The sequence below is a fragment of the Bombyx mori genome, chromosome 11 (assembly GCF_030269925.1).
Source record: "Bombyx mori chromosome 11, ASM3026992v2".
NCBI lineage: Eukaryota > Metazoa > Arthropoda > Insecta > Lepidoptera > Bombycidae > Bombyx > Bombyx mori.
Window position 1 is genome coordinate 15,313,778 of NC_085117.1, and position 10,996 is coordinate 15,324,773.

The following is a 10,996-nucleotide window of genomic DNA, read 5'->3' on the forward strand; positions in this document are numbered from 1 at the left end:
CCGGATCAACATCCCTTTAGCAAGTCGTTGGACCGGATACACCCTTCAACGACCTAAATTTTTTTTTTCTCTTTTTTTTTTTTTTTGCTAGTCCGGATTAACATCCCTTTAGCCAAGTCCTTGGACCGGATACACCCTTCAATGACTTACAATTTCTTTTTTTTTTTTCTCTTTTTTTTTTTTTTTTTTGCTAGTCCGGATTGACATCTCTCTAGCCACATACAATTCTCTTTTTTTTTTTTTTTAATCTGCGTGTACTGTAGCGTTTGTTAAAACATCTCTTAAACCAGAACATTTATACGGAATTTCTTCAGAAATAGTGCGAGACCGACCATCGTTTTCTACATTTCCAACACCTGCACCTGAGGTGCCTGAGCTTACAGACATTGTATCACTACCCGCAGACTATGTTTGCTGTATCGCTATTTGCGGACAAAAATGTCGCTTCTATTGTCAGTGATAGAGTCGTCATCATTAAGATCAGTTTCATGAACAAGATTACTTAACCCATCTGTGTACGCCGTCACGTCATCGTCACTATAATTTTCAGAAATTTCTAGTAGGCCTGACGGGCCTCGAGGTACTTCGCGTAAGTTTTCATGGGAAACTTTGTACACTAGAACCATTTACATGTCTCAACTTATACCTATGGTTTTCCAAAACTGCAGATGATTGAAAGATTACTGGTGGTCCGGAGGCCTTTCCCGCTTCACCAGGACGGGTGGGCGAGCAAAGGCTCAGCCAAGAGGGGTGGGATTTGCTAACAACTGCCCGAGTGCCTCCGAAGGAGACCTAACAACTCAAGAGCAATTGCTTCGCGAATGAATCTACTACCGGATCGGAATCGTGACCCACTGAGAAGATCCGGCGAGAAACTCAGTGGGCTGATGCATGGGTTAGGTTGCACGTCGACCTCTTTGTAGAGTTCGATGAGTACGGTTACCGGGGTTCCTCAGCCTGCTCCTAGTGTTAGAGCTGAAGGTATCTAATGCAAGAGTTATTGGATCTGGTGGATCCGTAAGAACGTGTCTAGGGCGACGACGGTGACTTGCTCCTGCGTGATCAGGATTCGGGGTGCAGTAATGTTGAAGGGACCTTTATATTTTCGGTCTAATTTACGAAAACAAAACCCCCAGCGGAAAAGAGTTTGACTTTAGCTTTGCCTCGACTAAACCAAGCTTCTGTTTGTGCCCATTTTTGTTTTTTTTTTTTTTTTTGTTTTCGCAGGCCTTCGACCGTGCTAAATCAAGATCTAATCTAGAGGGATTATCACTCTGTTGAAACTTAGATATTTCAAGTGAACTACCCTGAACGGTAAACATCTATTCTATTGGAGTAAACCCTGTTACTCGACAACGTGTACTATTAAGGGCGAGTTGAATATCCCCTAACTGCTCTTGCCATGATTGGTCCGAGTTACTTTCAGATCAAAGAGTGACTTGTTCATGAAACCGCTTACCATTGAATAAATTACTATGTTTTTTTTTTTTTTTTTTGAGACTACATTCTGACCTTGAATGGAACATAAAGGGGAAGCCAAAACCACTTATCTGGAACACACACGTTGACGTCTCTGGTTGGACCTGCCACAGCACAGTCTCCTACGAGGCGGCGCACCCTAGCGCAAGTGCAGCCGGAGCGCGGGGGCTCCAATATCGGCAGTCCGTGCTGGAGGCGTGATCTCGTCATTTGGCGGACCCGTCGGCCGGCCTCCGTACCGTCGAGGCGATCTGCCCGGTTCTCGCGGACTGGGTGGGCCGCGACCGCGGAAGTCTCACCTCCGGCCACCTGTGCAGACTCACAAGACATTTTACCACCATGCAAACTTCTTACCGCAACAAATCTTACCAGCCACCACGCAAACTACAATTTTACGGGTTCCACCTCTCTTACACGATGTTACTCCCACACTGAGGAAGCCAACCGCGAACACTTGTCAAGCACGCACAAGCACGCACTTCACCGGAAAAACCTGCATCCGCCAGCGGAACCCGAACACCGCCGCATCGCCAGACACGAACGCACCGGACGTCTTATCTTACAGGTCACGACGACTTCAGATGTGTCAATTTTTCTTCCCCACGGAAACTTGCTTGCTTTCTTGTTTGCTTGCTTGCTGGAGCCCGAAGTCATCGAACGTGTAGTGTTATTGGTATTGAATTGAGTAGATTCCAAAATTTCAGCGACAATTCACAGTCTCATGTCCTGGTTTACTGTACTAGTGCCATGTAACTCTAGCAGTAGTCATTGGCTTAAAAACGATTCGTGTCGGAACTACCCACTCGTCATGACAGATCCATTATTGCGATCGATTTTACTTGAGATTTGCACTTGCCTTAATTTCTTGCAATAGCTTGTTACGTGTTGTATTTCCGTTAGTAAATGCCATGTGATGAAGTCGACAGTCAAACTGGGCAACATGAGCCAGAACGTAAGATGTGACGATTTCTTCGTGGCTCAGATCTTCCATCGAGGTAACAGAGACGTTATTACACGACTTACGTATGCTGCATTCACGCTCTTGTGGCGTACCACTACTAGTATTCTGATCTGCATCATGTTTTTTTTTGCTGTACTTCGAACATGTTCAAACACGTCACGCCAGTGAGAGTAGAGTCCTGATCCCACTTCTGATGTAAGCTTGAGGGTAGACATTATCTTGTTGAACACCAAGTAAAACGATGTCACTTCTTGGTTCCTGATTTAATCAACAATATGTTATCTTAACAATTCACTTTAACACTTGTCCAACTTTAACCAGTACGTACAACAGTCACTGAATCACACAACGTAACAAGGATATAGTAAGTGCACCAGGCAAGCGCAGTCCAACGAATGTTTCTCGCAAGGCACGCACCGCCTTTTTATACTAGCCGGCGCAGCTGGCTTATGAGTCACTTCTGTTGCACGAGTGGAACGACACGGCCGGCGCACCCGGCTTGTGTGAGTCACGCCTGTTGCACGTGATGTTTATTAGAAATATTGTTAACGCCGTCAAATATATTTAATGTTTATATTCTTGTTTAAAAACACAAATGACTGTATAAATAATTAAATATTAATGAAGCACAAATATTAATAATAATTTATATTAAAATATAATTAACAGTAATAATTTTATTAAGTATTGTAATTGTTATGCAATGATGTTGTTGGCGCCATCTATTATTAGGCTGGATAATAACAATGTTAATTTATAACAGTTAAAAGTAATTTATGTAAAATAAATTAATGTCAGAGTCATTTAAAAATCACTAAAATATGTATTGTGAATATTAATGCATATTTTGTGAATTGTTTCGCAGTAATTACATTTGTTTGTATAAAAGAAGTTGTAGTTGCTATAACCATCACAAAATGGCTAATTGTGTAAGAACTAAGACGTGGCTTTTTGTAATAAACAACTAATGTTTAAGATTTATAGAATTGTATTGTATTTTCATTGTAAAAGACCTTATGTGTGAAAACCCTGGCTTTTTAATTAGCTGCTTTATAATATAATACAATGATAACACCTTATTAAGCAGTAGGATTATAATCTAGCATTATTTAGACTACAGACTTCAGTGAAGCAAAGCAGATTTACTGTTTAATAAAATTGGTAAACAAGGAATCAGAATTTAGATAAAGTTTCAATTAAATAAGGTGTTTCAAATATTACAGTTTACCTTAATGCTGCCGTAATCCTGTATTACGTAACGAGGTGTCTACGAAAACGATTTTGTGACGGGTACACTGGCCGGCTTATAAAATATTAATTTTGTTACCCTTTTTCTATACTCAGTAGGGTTGGCATTAGATCTTTTTAATTACAATTTTAATTACTAATCTCTGAGAGTCGTGCGTGTTTGCTTAAAGGTGTTGAAATAACTTTTATGTTTAGATATAAAATGTTTTATTTTAATATTGTTACGCGCTGGGGTTCGGAATAAATAATACTTAAAACACATACAGAAGACTTTACGATTCGCACTTCAATGCTTCGTTTCACTTCGCTTCAGGTGATCCGTTCGCTGTTACGCTTCGAGTAGATCTGATTACTAATTGCCTTCGTGTCATCTCTGCAACGCTTTTATAGTAGAGATATCCTTACAATTTTCGAGAGCATTCTCGATAAGGTCAGTTGTTTTGATATTGCGTCATGATAATCGCCTTATCGTTGCCGCCGTTGACTACTCCCCGAATCCTGATCATGCAGGAGCAAGTCACCGTCGACGCCCTAGACACGTCCTTACGGATCCATCAGATCTAATAACCTTTGCATTAGACGCCTTCAGCTCTAACATTAGGAGAACGCTTAGGGACCCCGGTAACCGTACTCGTCGAACTCGACAAAGAGGTTGACGTGCAACCTAACCTATGCATCAGCCCGCTGAGTTTCTCGCCGGATCTTCTCAGCAGGTTGCGATTCAGATCCGATAGTAGATTTATTCGCAAAGCAATTGCTCTTGAGTTGTTAGGTCTCCTAGGGTGGCGCTCGGGCAGTTGGTAGCAAATCCCACCTCTTCTGGCTGAGCATTTGCTCGCCCACCTGTCCTGGTGAAAGAGGAAAGGCCTTCGGCCACCAGTAATCTTTCAATAATAAAAAAAATGTTTTGATATGTTTCTCCTGCTTGATAATAGATGGCGTCGCACTCCTCGAGAGTTCTCGATTTTACTGGTTTTTTTATATTCGTTTCTGCTATTCGACTATAGATGGCGTTTCGCTTGTCCGCGTAACAATATTAATAGACGACGGAAGAAAAGAAAATATGGCATATTTACCAGCTTAGGAAATGATCACAGTTCGTTTATTGGAACGAGGTCTTCGTGTTATCTAGTTCTTAATATTATCATTTCAGTTCACACAGTCATTTTGTATGATGAAAATTTAATCTGTAGTTAATCTGTAATTTCGTTTGACAGTTGATTATTTTTTAATACCGTCAGAATACATTACGCGCCGTTGTAATGATTCATTTTCTGGCGTAAATGGGTAAACATGTATAGTTTAATAAAATTCTTCTCTAGAATCAAAACTACAGTTCCCTGCGTTAAATATTGTATATCAAACATTGGAAAGAGATATTGATCATTGCCAATGTGAAGTTGGTTAGTTGTTGTTCAAATGAGGTATCGTAGTTTGCGGTCGTAATAGCGACATGAGAACCCTCTTGTCGTGGCCGCTGGAAACTACATATCCGATCCTGTAAACCGAATAGTAAACTGTCGAAGTCGCCCAAAGCACGTCATTACGGATCCTCCTGATCCATTAACGGTACTTTTAGGCACCACTGGCACCGGTCACCGTACTCGTCGAACCCGTCGCTTGCGATGAATCGGCATCTTGCGGGCTCGACGAGCGAATGAATCCATAGACACAGCCCACTGAGTTCCTCACCGGATCTTCTCAGTGGGTCGCGTTTCCGATCCGGTGGTAGATTCTGCGAAGCACTGCTCTTGCTAGGGTCAGTGTTAGCAACACAGTGAAGCTGAAATAGCCTCTCAAGGCTATTAGCATAGGTAGGGGGAAAAAAAGGTCGTAACAGATACCGGACAGTTATAGTTTCGTGCGACAGAGATAGCGCTACTAAAACGAAATTAACCGATTATCATTTTCTAAAGGTCGATGTGCATTATATGTTGCCGGTTACTGTAGAAGGGTTCAGTAGAACTAAGAGCGGATCGGATAAAGGGGATGGCCCATTTTAGGCCCAAAGCGGACAATAGATTATAGAAAAAATACTTAGTGCATTAATTTTGTCATAAATAAATATGCATTTACTTTCTTGCAAATAAGCGCCACTATAGTTTACAATAAGTAGTTTAAAAAAAGTAACTCTATTGAAAAAACAAGGATTTTTATTTTTGCGGGAAAAATATTGCCAGCTTCAAATTCTTTTACGTATGAAGTAAATATTTTGAGAATATAAATAAAACATGTAAATAAATCATTTTAAGTATTATCATTAATCAAACGATTTTAATGGATTTTATGCACATAAAATAACATCGAAGACATACCCATTGGACTTTAACTTGTAACTATACTTGAGACCTTAGAACTTATATCTCAAGGTGGGTGGCGCATTTACGTTGTAGATGTATGTGGGCTCGAGTAACCACTTAGCAATACCAGGGTGGCTGTGAGCTCGCCCACCCATCTAAGCAATAAAAAAAAACTTTACTAGCATTGTTATTTAAATATGTACAACTAAAACAAAAACATAAAAAATAATGTGTACTCGTAAAAAAAAGATTAAGATATAAATCAATTATCGGTTATTTAAAAAAATAATCGATATATGAATTTCATGTAATTATTTTTCTTTATACTGACAACACTGAATTTAATCTGACTGACTGATACTTCGCTTGCTGCTTGTGGTGTTGTGCTTGCGTACAAAATGGATGTTTTGATTTTTCTTCGATTTATTTTACTTTTATCAATAACGTTTCATACTACGACTAAAAAACATTGTGTGAATTGTGGTTTTACCCTGACCGAGATTTAAAACCGTGTATATACTCTCCTTTGCTATTTTTAGATGATACTAATTGTGTATGAAGATGAAGAAAATATAGATATTTAAAGAATTAAGTGTGTTTTTATACCCTATTGGATAAAAATACATTAGGAACATCTTAAACATTAAGAAAAGAAAAGTTCTTGAAGTATCTCACAATCCGACACTTATTTATATAGAAAATTAAGCTCAAAACGAGTTTTTATTTTTATTATATTTTTTATAATAGTGGCGTCAATTTCAATATATTTTTTAGATATCCAATACATTTAAGAATTTGAATCAGTACATTTTTATAGTAATATTTGATGTCCATCTTGGGCCTAGCACACTATGGAGAGTGGGCAATCCCCTTTATCGCGTAGACGGTTGTTGGCTGCATATGAGTTGAGTCTGAGTTCTGACTCATCGGCGGTCAAAGCGGCGGTTAAAAGGCATTCGTGTTACTGTCATCAAGTAGCGCTCTGACTCTATCTTTATATACGGTACTTACCTAATATCTATATATTCATACGTGAAGCAAAAACTTGGTACCCCTTTTTATGAAAATTGCGTGGACGGAGCAGTATGAAATTTCCCACGCTTATAGAGAATATAGAGAAGGAGTGTAAAATGTAATTTTTTATTATGGATAAAAAATACATTAAATCAATAAATAAAAAACATTACACACAATACCACGTATTTGACACAACACATTTATGTAGTCTTTGTCTTTGTTCATTGTCAAACTTGTGTTATTGTTTAAAGTCTGCGGTCAAATTGAGAATAGATTAATATTGTTTGTCTTTGATATTATTTGTTTATAGTACAGTCTTGGCAAAATCTGCGATTATATAAGTATATTATAGAAGTCTTTGAGAATAGAACCGTAATAATGTGCAAAGTTTTAATTTCAATTAATTATTGTCGAATTTCGACTACTGAGGGACCACTAGCACAGTACAATGACGTGTCCGATCGCCCAGCTTTCACGCTGAACGCCCAAAGAGTTTAAGTAAAATCTAAATTTCAGTGAATTTAAAATTTAAATTAAAGTGTGTGAAAATTCATCGTGAAATTCACTCGAGGTTTTTCCAACTAGAGATGTGAGGAAAATTTATAATGTTTTTAATGTTTAAACGAATTACCCGTTAACACTAGGTACAAATTAACTGAATTGCTCTAGTGCGACCTCTGCTTTGTGAACGATATAATGGAACGCATTAAATGGTTTTCACGTGAATTTGTGAGTCCATTCTCCTCGTCCAGACCGCTGTGGGTTTTAGTTTCAGTCTAATTACGTTTTAGAGATCTGGACTATTCTCAGTTACAGTTATTGCGGGCGAAATCCTTAAATCCGGTTGTTTGGCAACGTGGTACTTTTGATTATTATTGTATAAATGGTTGATGTGAAAGATTAGGCCATAGAATTTCGACTTCATGGCGAAATTTCTGTTTCTTGTGATACGGGCTTACAAAGCGCCTAATCTTTTTGTTTTGTCAGGAGGAAATCGCCGGACTTCCGCCCTCCTCTGGGGATGGCGGGCGAAGCATGCAGGAGTCGAACCGAATAAAACCTCCTGTCACTCAATAACCAACGTCCAAATCTCGCATGAGACATAACTCATGAAAAGGCAAAGGGGGGAAAATGAAGCGTTTAGTGCGGAGCACAATTTTCCCACCATCTTCCCCCTCGGGACGCCAGACAGGCGGTTGTCGACGCTACGACCACCAGCCCTCTCGGTTGACAGGCTAGCTCTACTATCAATTTAACCCACAGACACAGCCCCCTGAGTTTCTCGCCCGATCTTCTCAGTGGGTCGCGTTTCCGATCCGGTGGTAGATTCTGCGAAGCACTGCTCTTGCTAGGGCGACTGTTAGCAATACTCCGGTCCCGGTTCATCAGGAAACATCTACATTACAGACCCATTTTTTATTCGGATTTACCAATCGTTTTTTTTTCTGTGATTGAGTAACGTCTTACAAAAGCGAAATACTGAAATTAAAATTCTCCAGAAGCTTTTCAATTAATCAATAGAGTACAATACGGGCATTGTTCGGCTTCAATAACAGTCAAGTGGGATGTTCGCTGTCAAGGAGATACTGAGCAATATATTTGTGATAAAGGTATAAAAATATCGGCCCAATCATTGTGCATTAAGGTACAATTCTCTAGAGAAACTCTAAACAGCATTATGTTCCATAATCAAGAGTGGTCCTTGGGGACAGAGTCAATAGCCGGTCATGAAGCTCAATCAACATCGTGTCTGCCTTCATCAGAGCTGAATATATATACCCGATCTTGATCAACTTTAATATGCTTTACAGTCTTTTATTTAGAGAGTAGGGCATGCTCTAAACGTTTTAAAAATTGTCGTCCTTGAAATTTTCTATATAGGTTTGGCAAACTCACAAAATGTTTAAAGGATGTGTGGAATAGAAATAGATAGAGCAATTATTTAATTAAATTTTTATTTGATCATCATATTCTTAAAATGTTATTGTATTTATGAGAAAAAATATGTTCGTTATTGTAAAGAATGTTTATTGCTGACCATATTGTAAACGTTGTTGGTAAAAATATTGTTAAAAATAAGCATTTATCACTATAGTGTACTTATTACACACTCCTTACTTTATACAGTACTCACTTGAGTTGGAGATTCGCAAGGATAAATCTATTAAGATTATAATGTCAAAGGTTAATGCATTCCTGTACCCTTTGTGCTGATACAAATGTAATATGAATTAATACGAACGAAACAATAATAATAAACGATTGCTTCTTGATTTCAAAATGTTATGTTGTGAAAGCAGTTTATAATACACGATCCACTGCATCAGCATTCTCATGTGAAGCCAGTATTAATAAATCAGCGATTGATAGAAAAGCTTCGAGCGTAGAGACTTTAGTAGATTGGACCTTTTACGGTTCAGTTATAGAGAGGTACGTACACATGTCGTAGCGTTTGTCTCCATTCTCATTAATTTTAATTAGTTACACGTGCGCTTAATGTTTACAAAGACTTCCGTGAGTGCGCATCCTATATGATTAGTTGATATCGATTAATATGATTAGAAACTGGTGTTCTTTCTACAAACATTTAACATTCAATTAAGAACGGTTCTTAATTATTTTAAGTGTACATACTTATCGTACGTTATCGAATGTTTTCTAAGATGTCTAAATGTGATTGTTTCTTTTATTATTGCTCATGTTGGTGGAAGAGCTCACAGCCCACCTGGTGTTAAGCGGTTACCAGAGCCCATAGACATCTACAACGTAAATGCCGCCACCCACCTTGAGATATAAGTTCTAAAGGTATAGTTACAACGGCTGCCACATCCCTCAAAACTGAAGCGCATTACTGCTTCACTGCAGAAACAGGCAAGATGGTGGTACCTATAAGTGCGGAATCACAAGACGTCCACAAGAAATAGGCAAGGTGGGGTTATAAAATAAAAGAAGTAAAATGTTTAATAACAAGTGATATGCCAATTCTAGTTGTGTAGCAATGTGTGCCTGTTTCTGCATGAATAATTCTTTATCTACGTACTCGAGGTTGAAGTCATGCGCATGCATGCATGCATACTGACAGCATAGCAAGCCCGTTCACAATTCTACTCGCGGTCCTCCCTGTTGCTAACTCAACGTGGTTTTCCGTCGGATATGTGAGTTCAAGTTACGAACCTGCGAGTTTGGGACATGCTTGGTTAATGTGGCTGCCAGTTCGGCGTTTCGTGAGGGTAGAATGATGGGGTGGGATGGACACCATGCTAAAATTCTGCACGTCAGCTTCGTTTTTGGTTCTGTTTCTTTCGAGATTTAGATGCAGTTGTTATAGTATCAGGGTGTATTATTCGAATCGATTCCTTCAAGCCCCGCTGATCGACTCCAATGTATAAGCGGAAGTACGGTGACTTTCTGTTGACCAAAAATATACCCATTTCTTAACTTCGGTACTTGTACGAATTTGCTGTCTCAAAGTTTTGTGACGCCGCTTCACTGATTGTAACAATAACTTGTAACAATAAATAAAGGAATAATAAATTTCAAATGTTTTATTAAAGTAAAGTTATCCAACCAAGTTATACCAACTATTCTCAGGTATTTTATTAGCCTTAAAAGTAGATAATAGTTGATGCTAGGCTAAAATAAAGATTTTTTTAATACAACAGATAGTAAATTTACAGACAGTACATTTTTTTGAACGCCATTCTCATTTTAAACGGCCGTATGGTGTAGTGGTAAGTGACATGGTCACTACACAAGGGGGTCGCGGGTTCGAGTCCCGCCAAGGGAGGATATTTTGTATGATAAATATAAAATGTCTTTTCCAGGGCTATGGATGTTTATTAAATATATGTATGTGTATAATAAAAATCTCGTTATCTGGTACCTGTAATACCAGTTCTTTACGAACTTAGCACGGGACCAGTTAACGTGGCGTGATTGTTAGTAAATATTTATTTATTTATTTCCTTCAGTAAAATACACCATAATATAT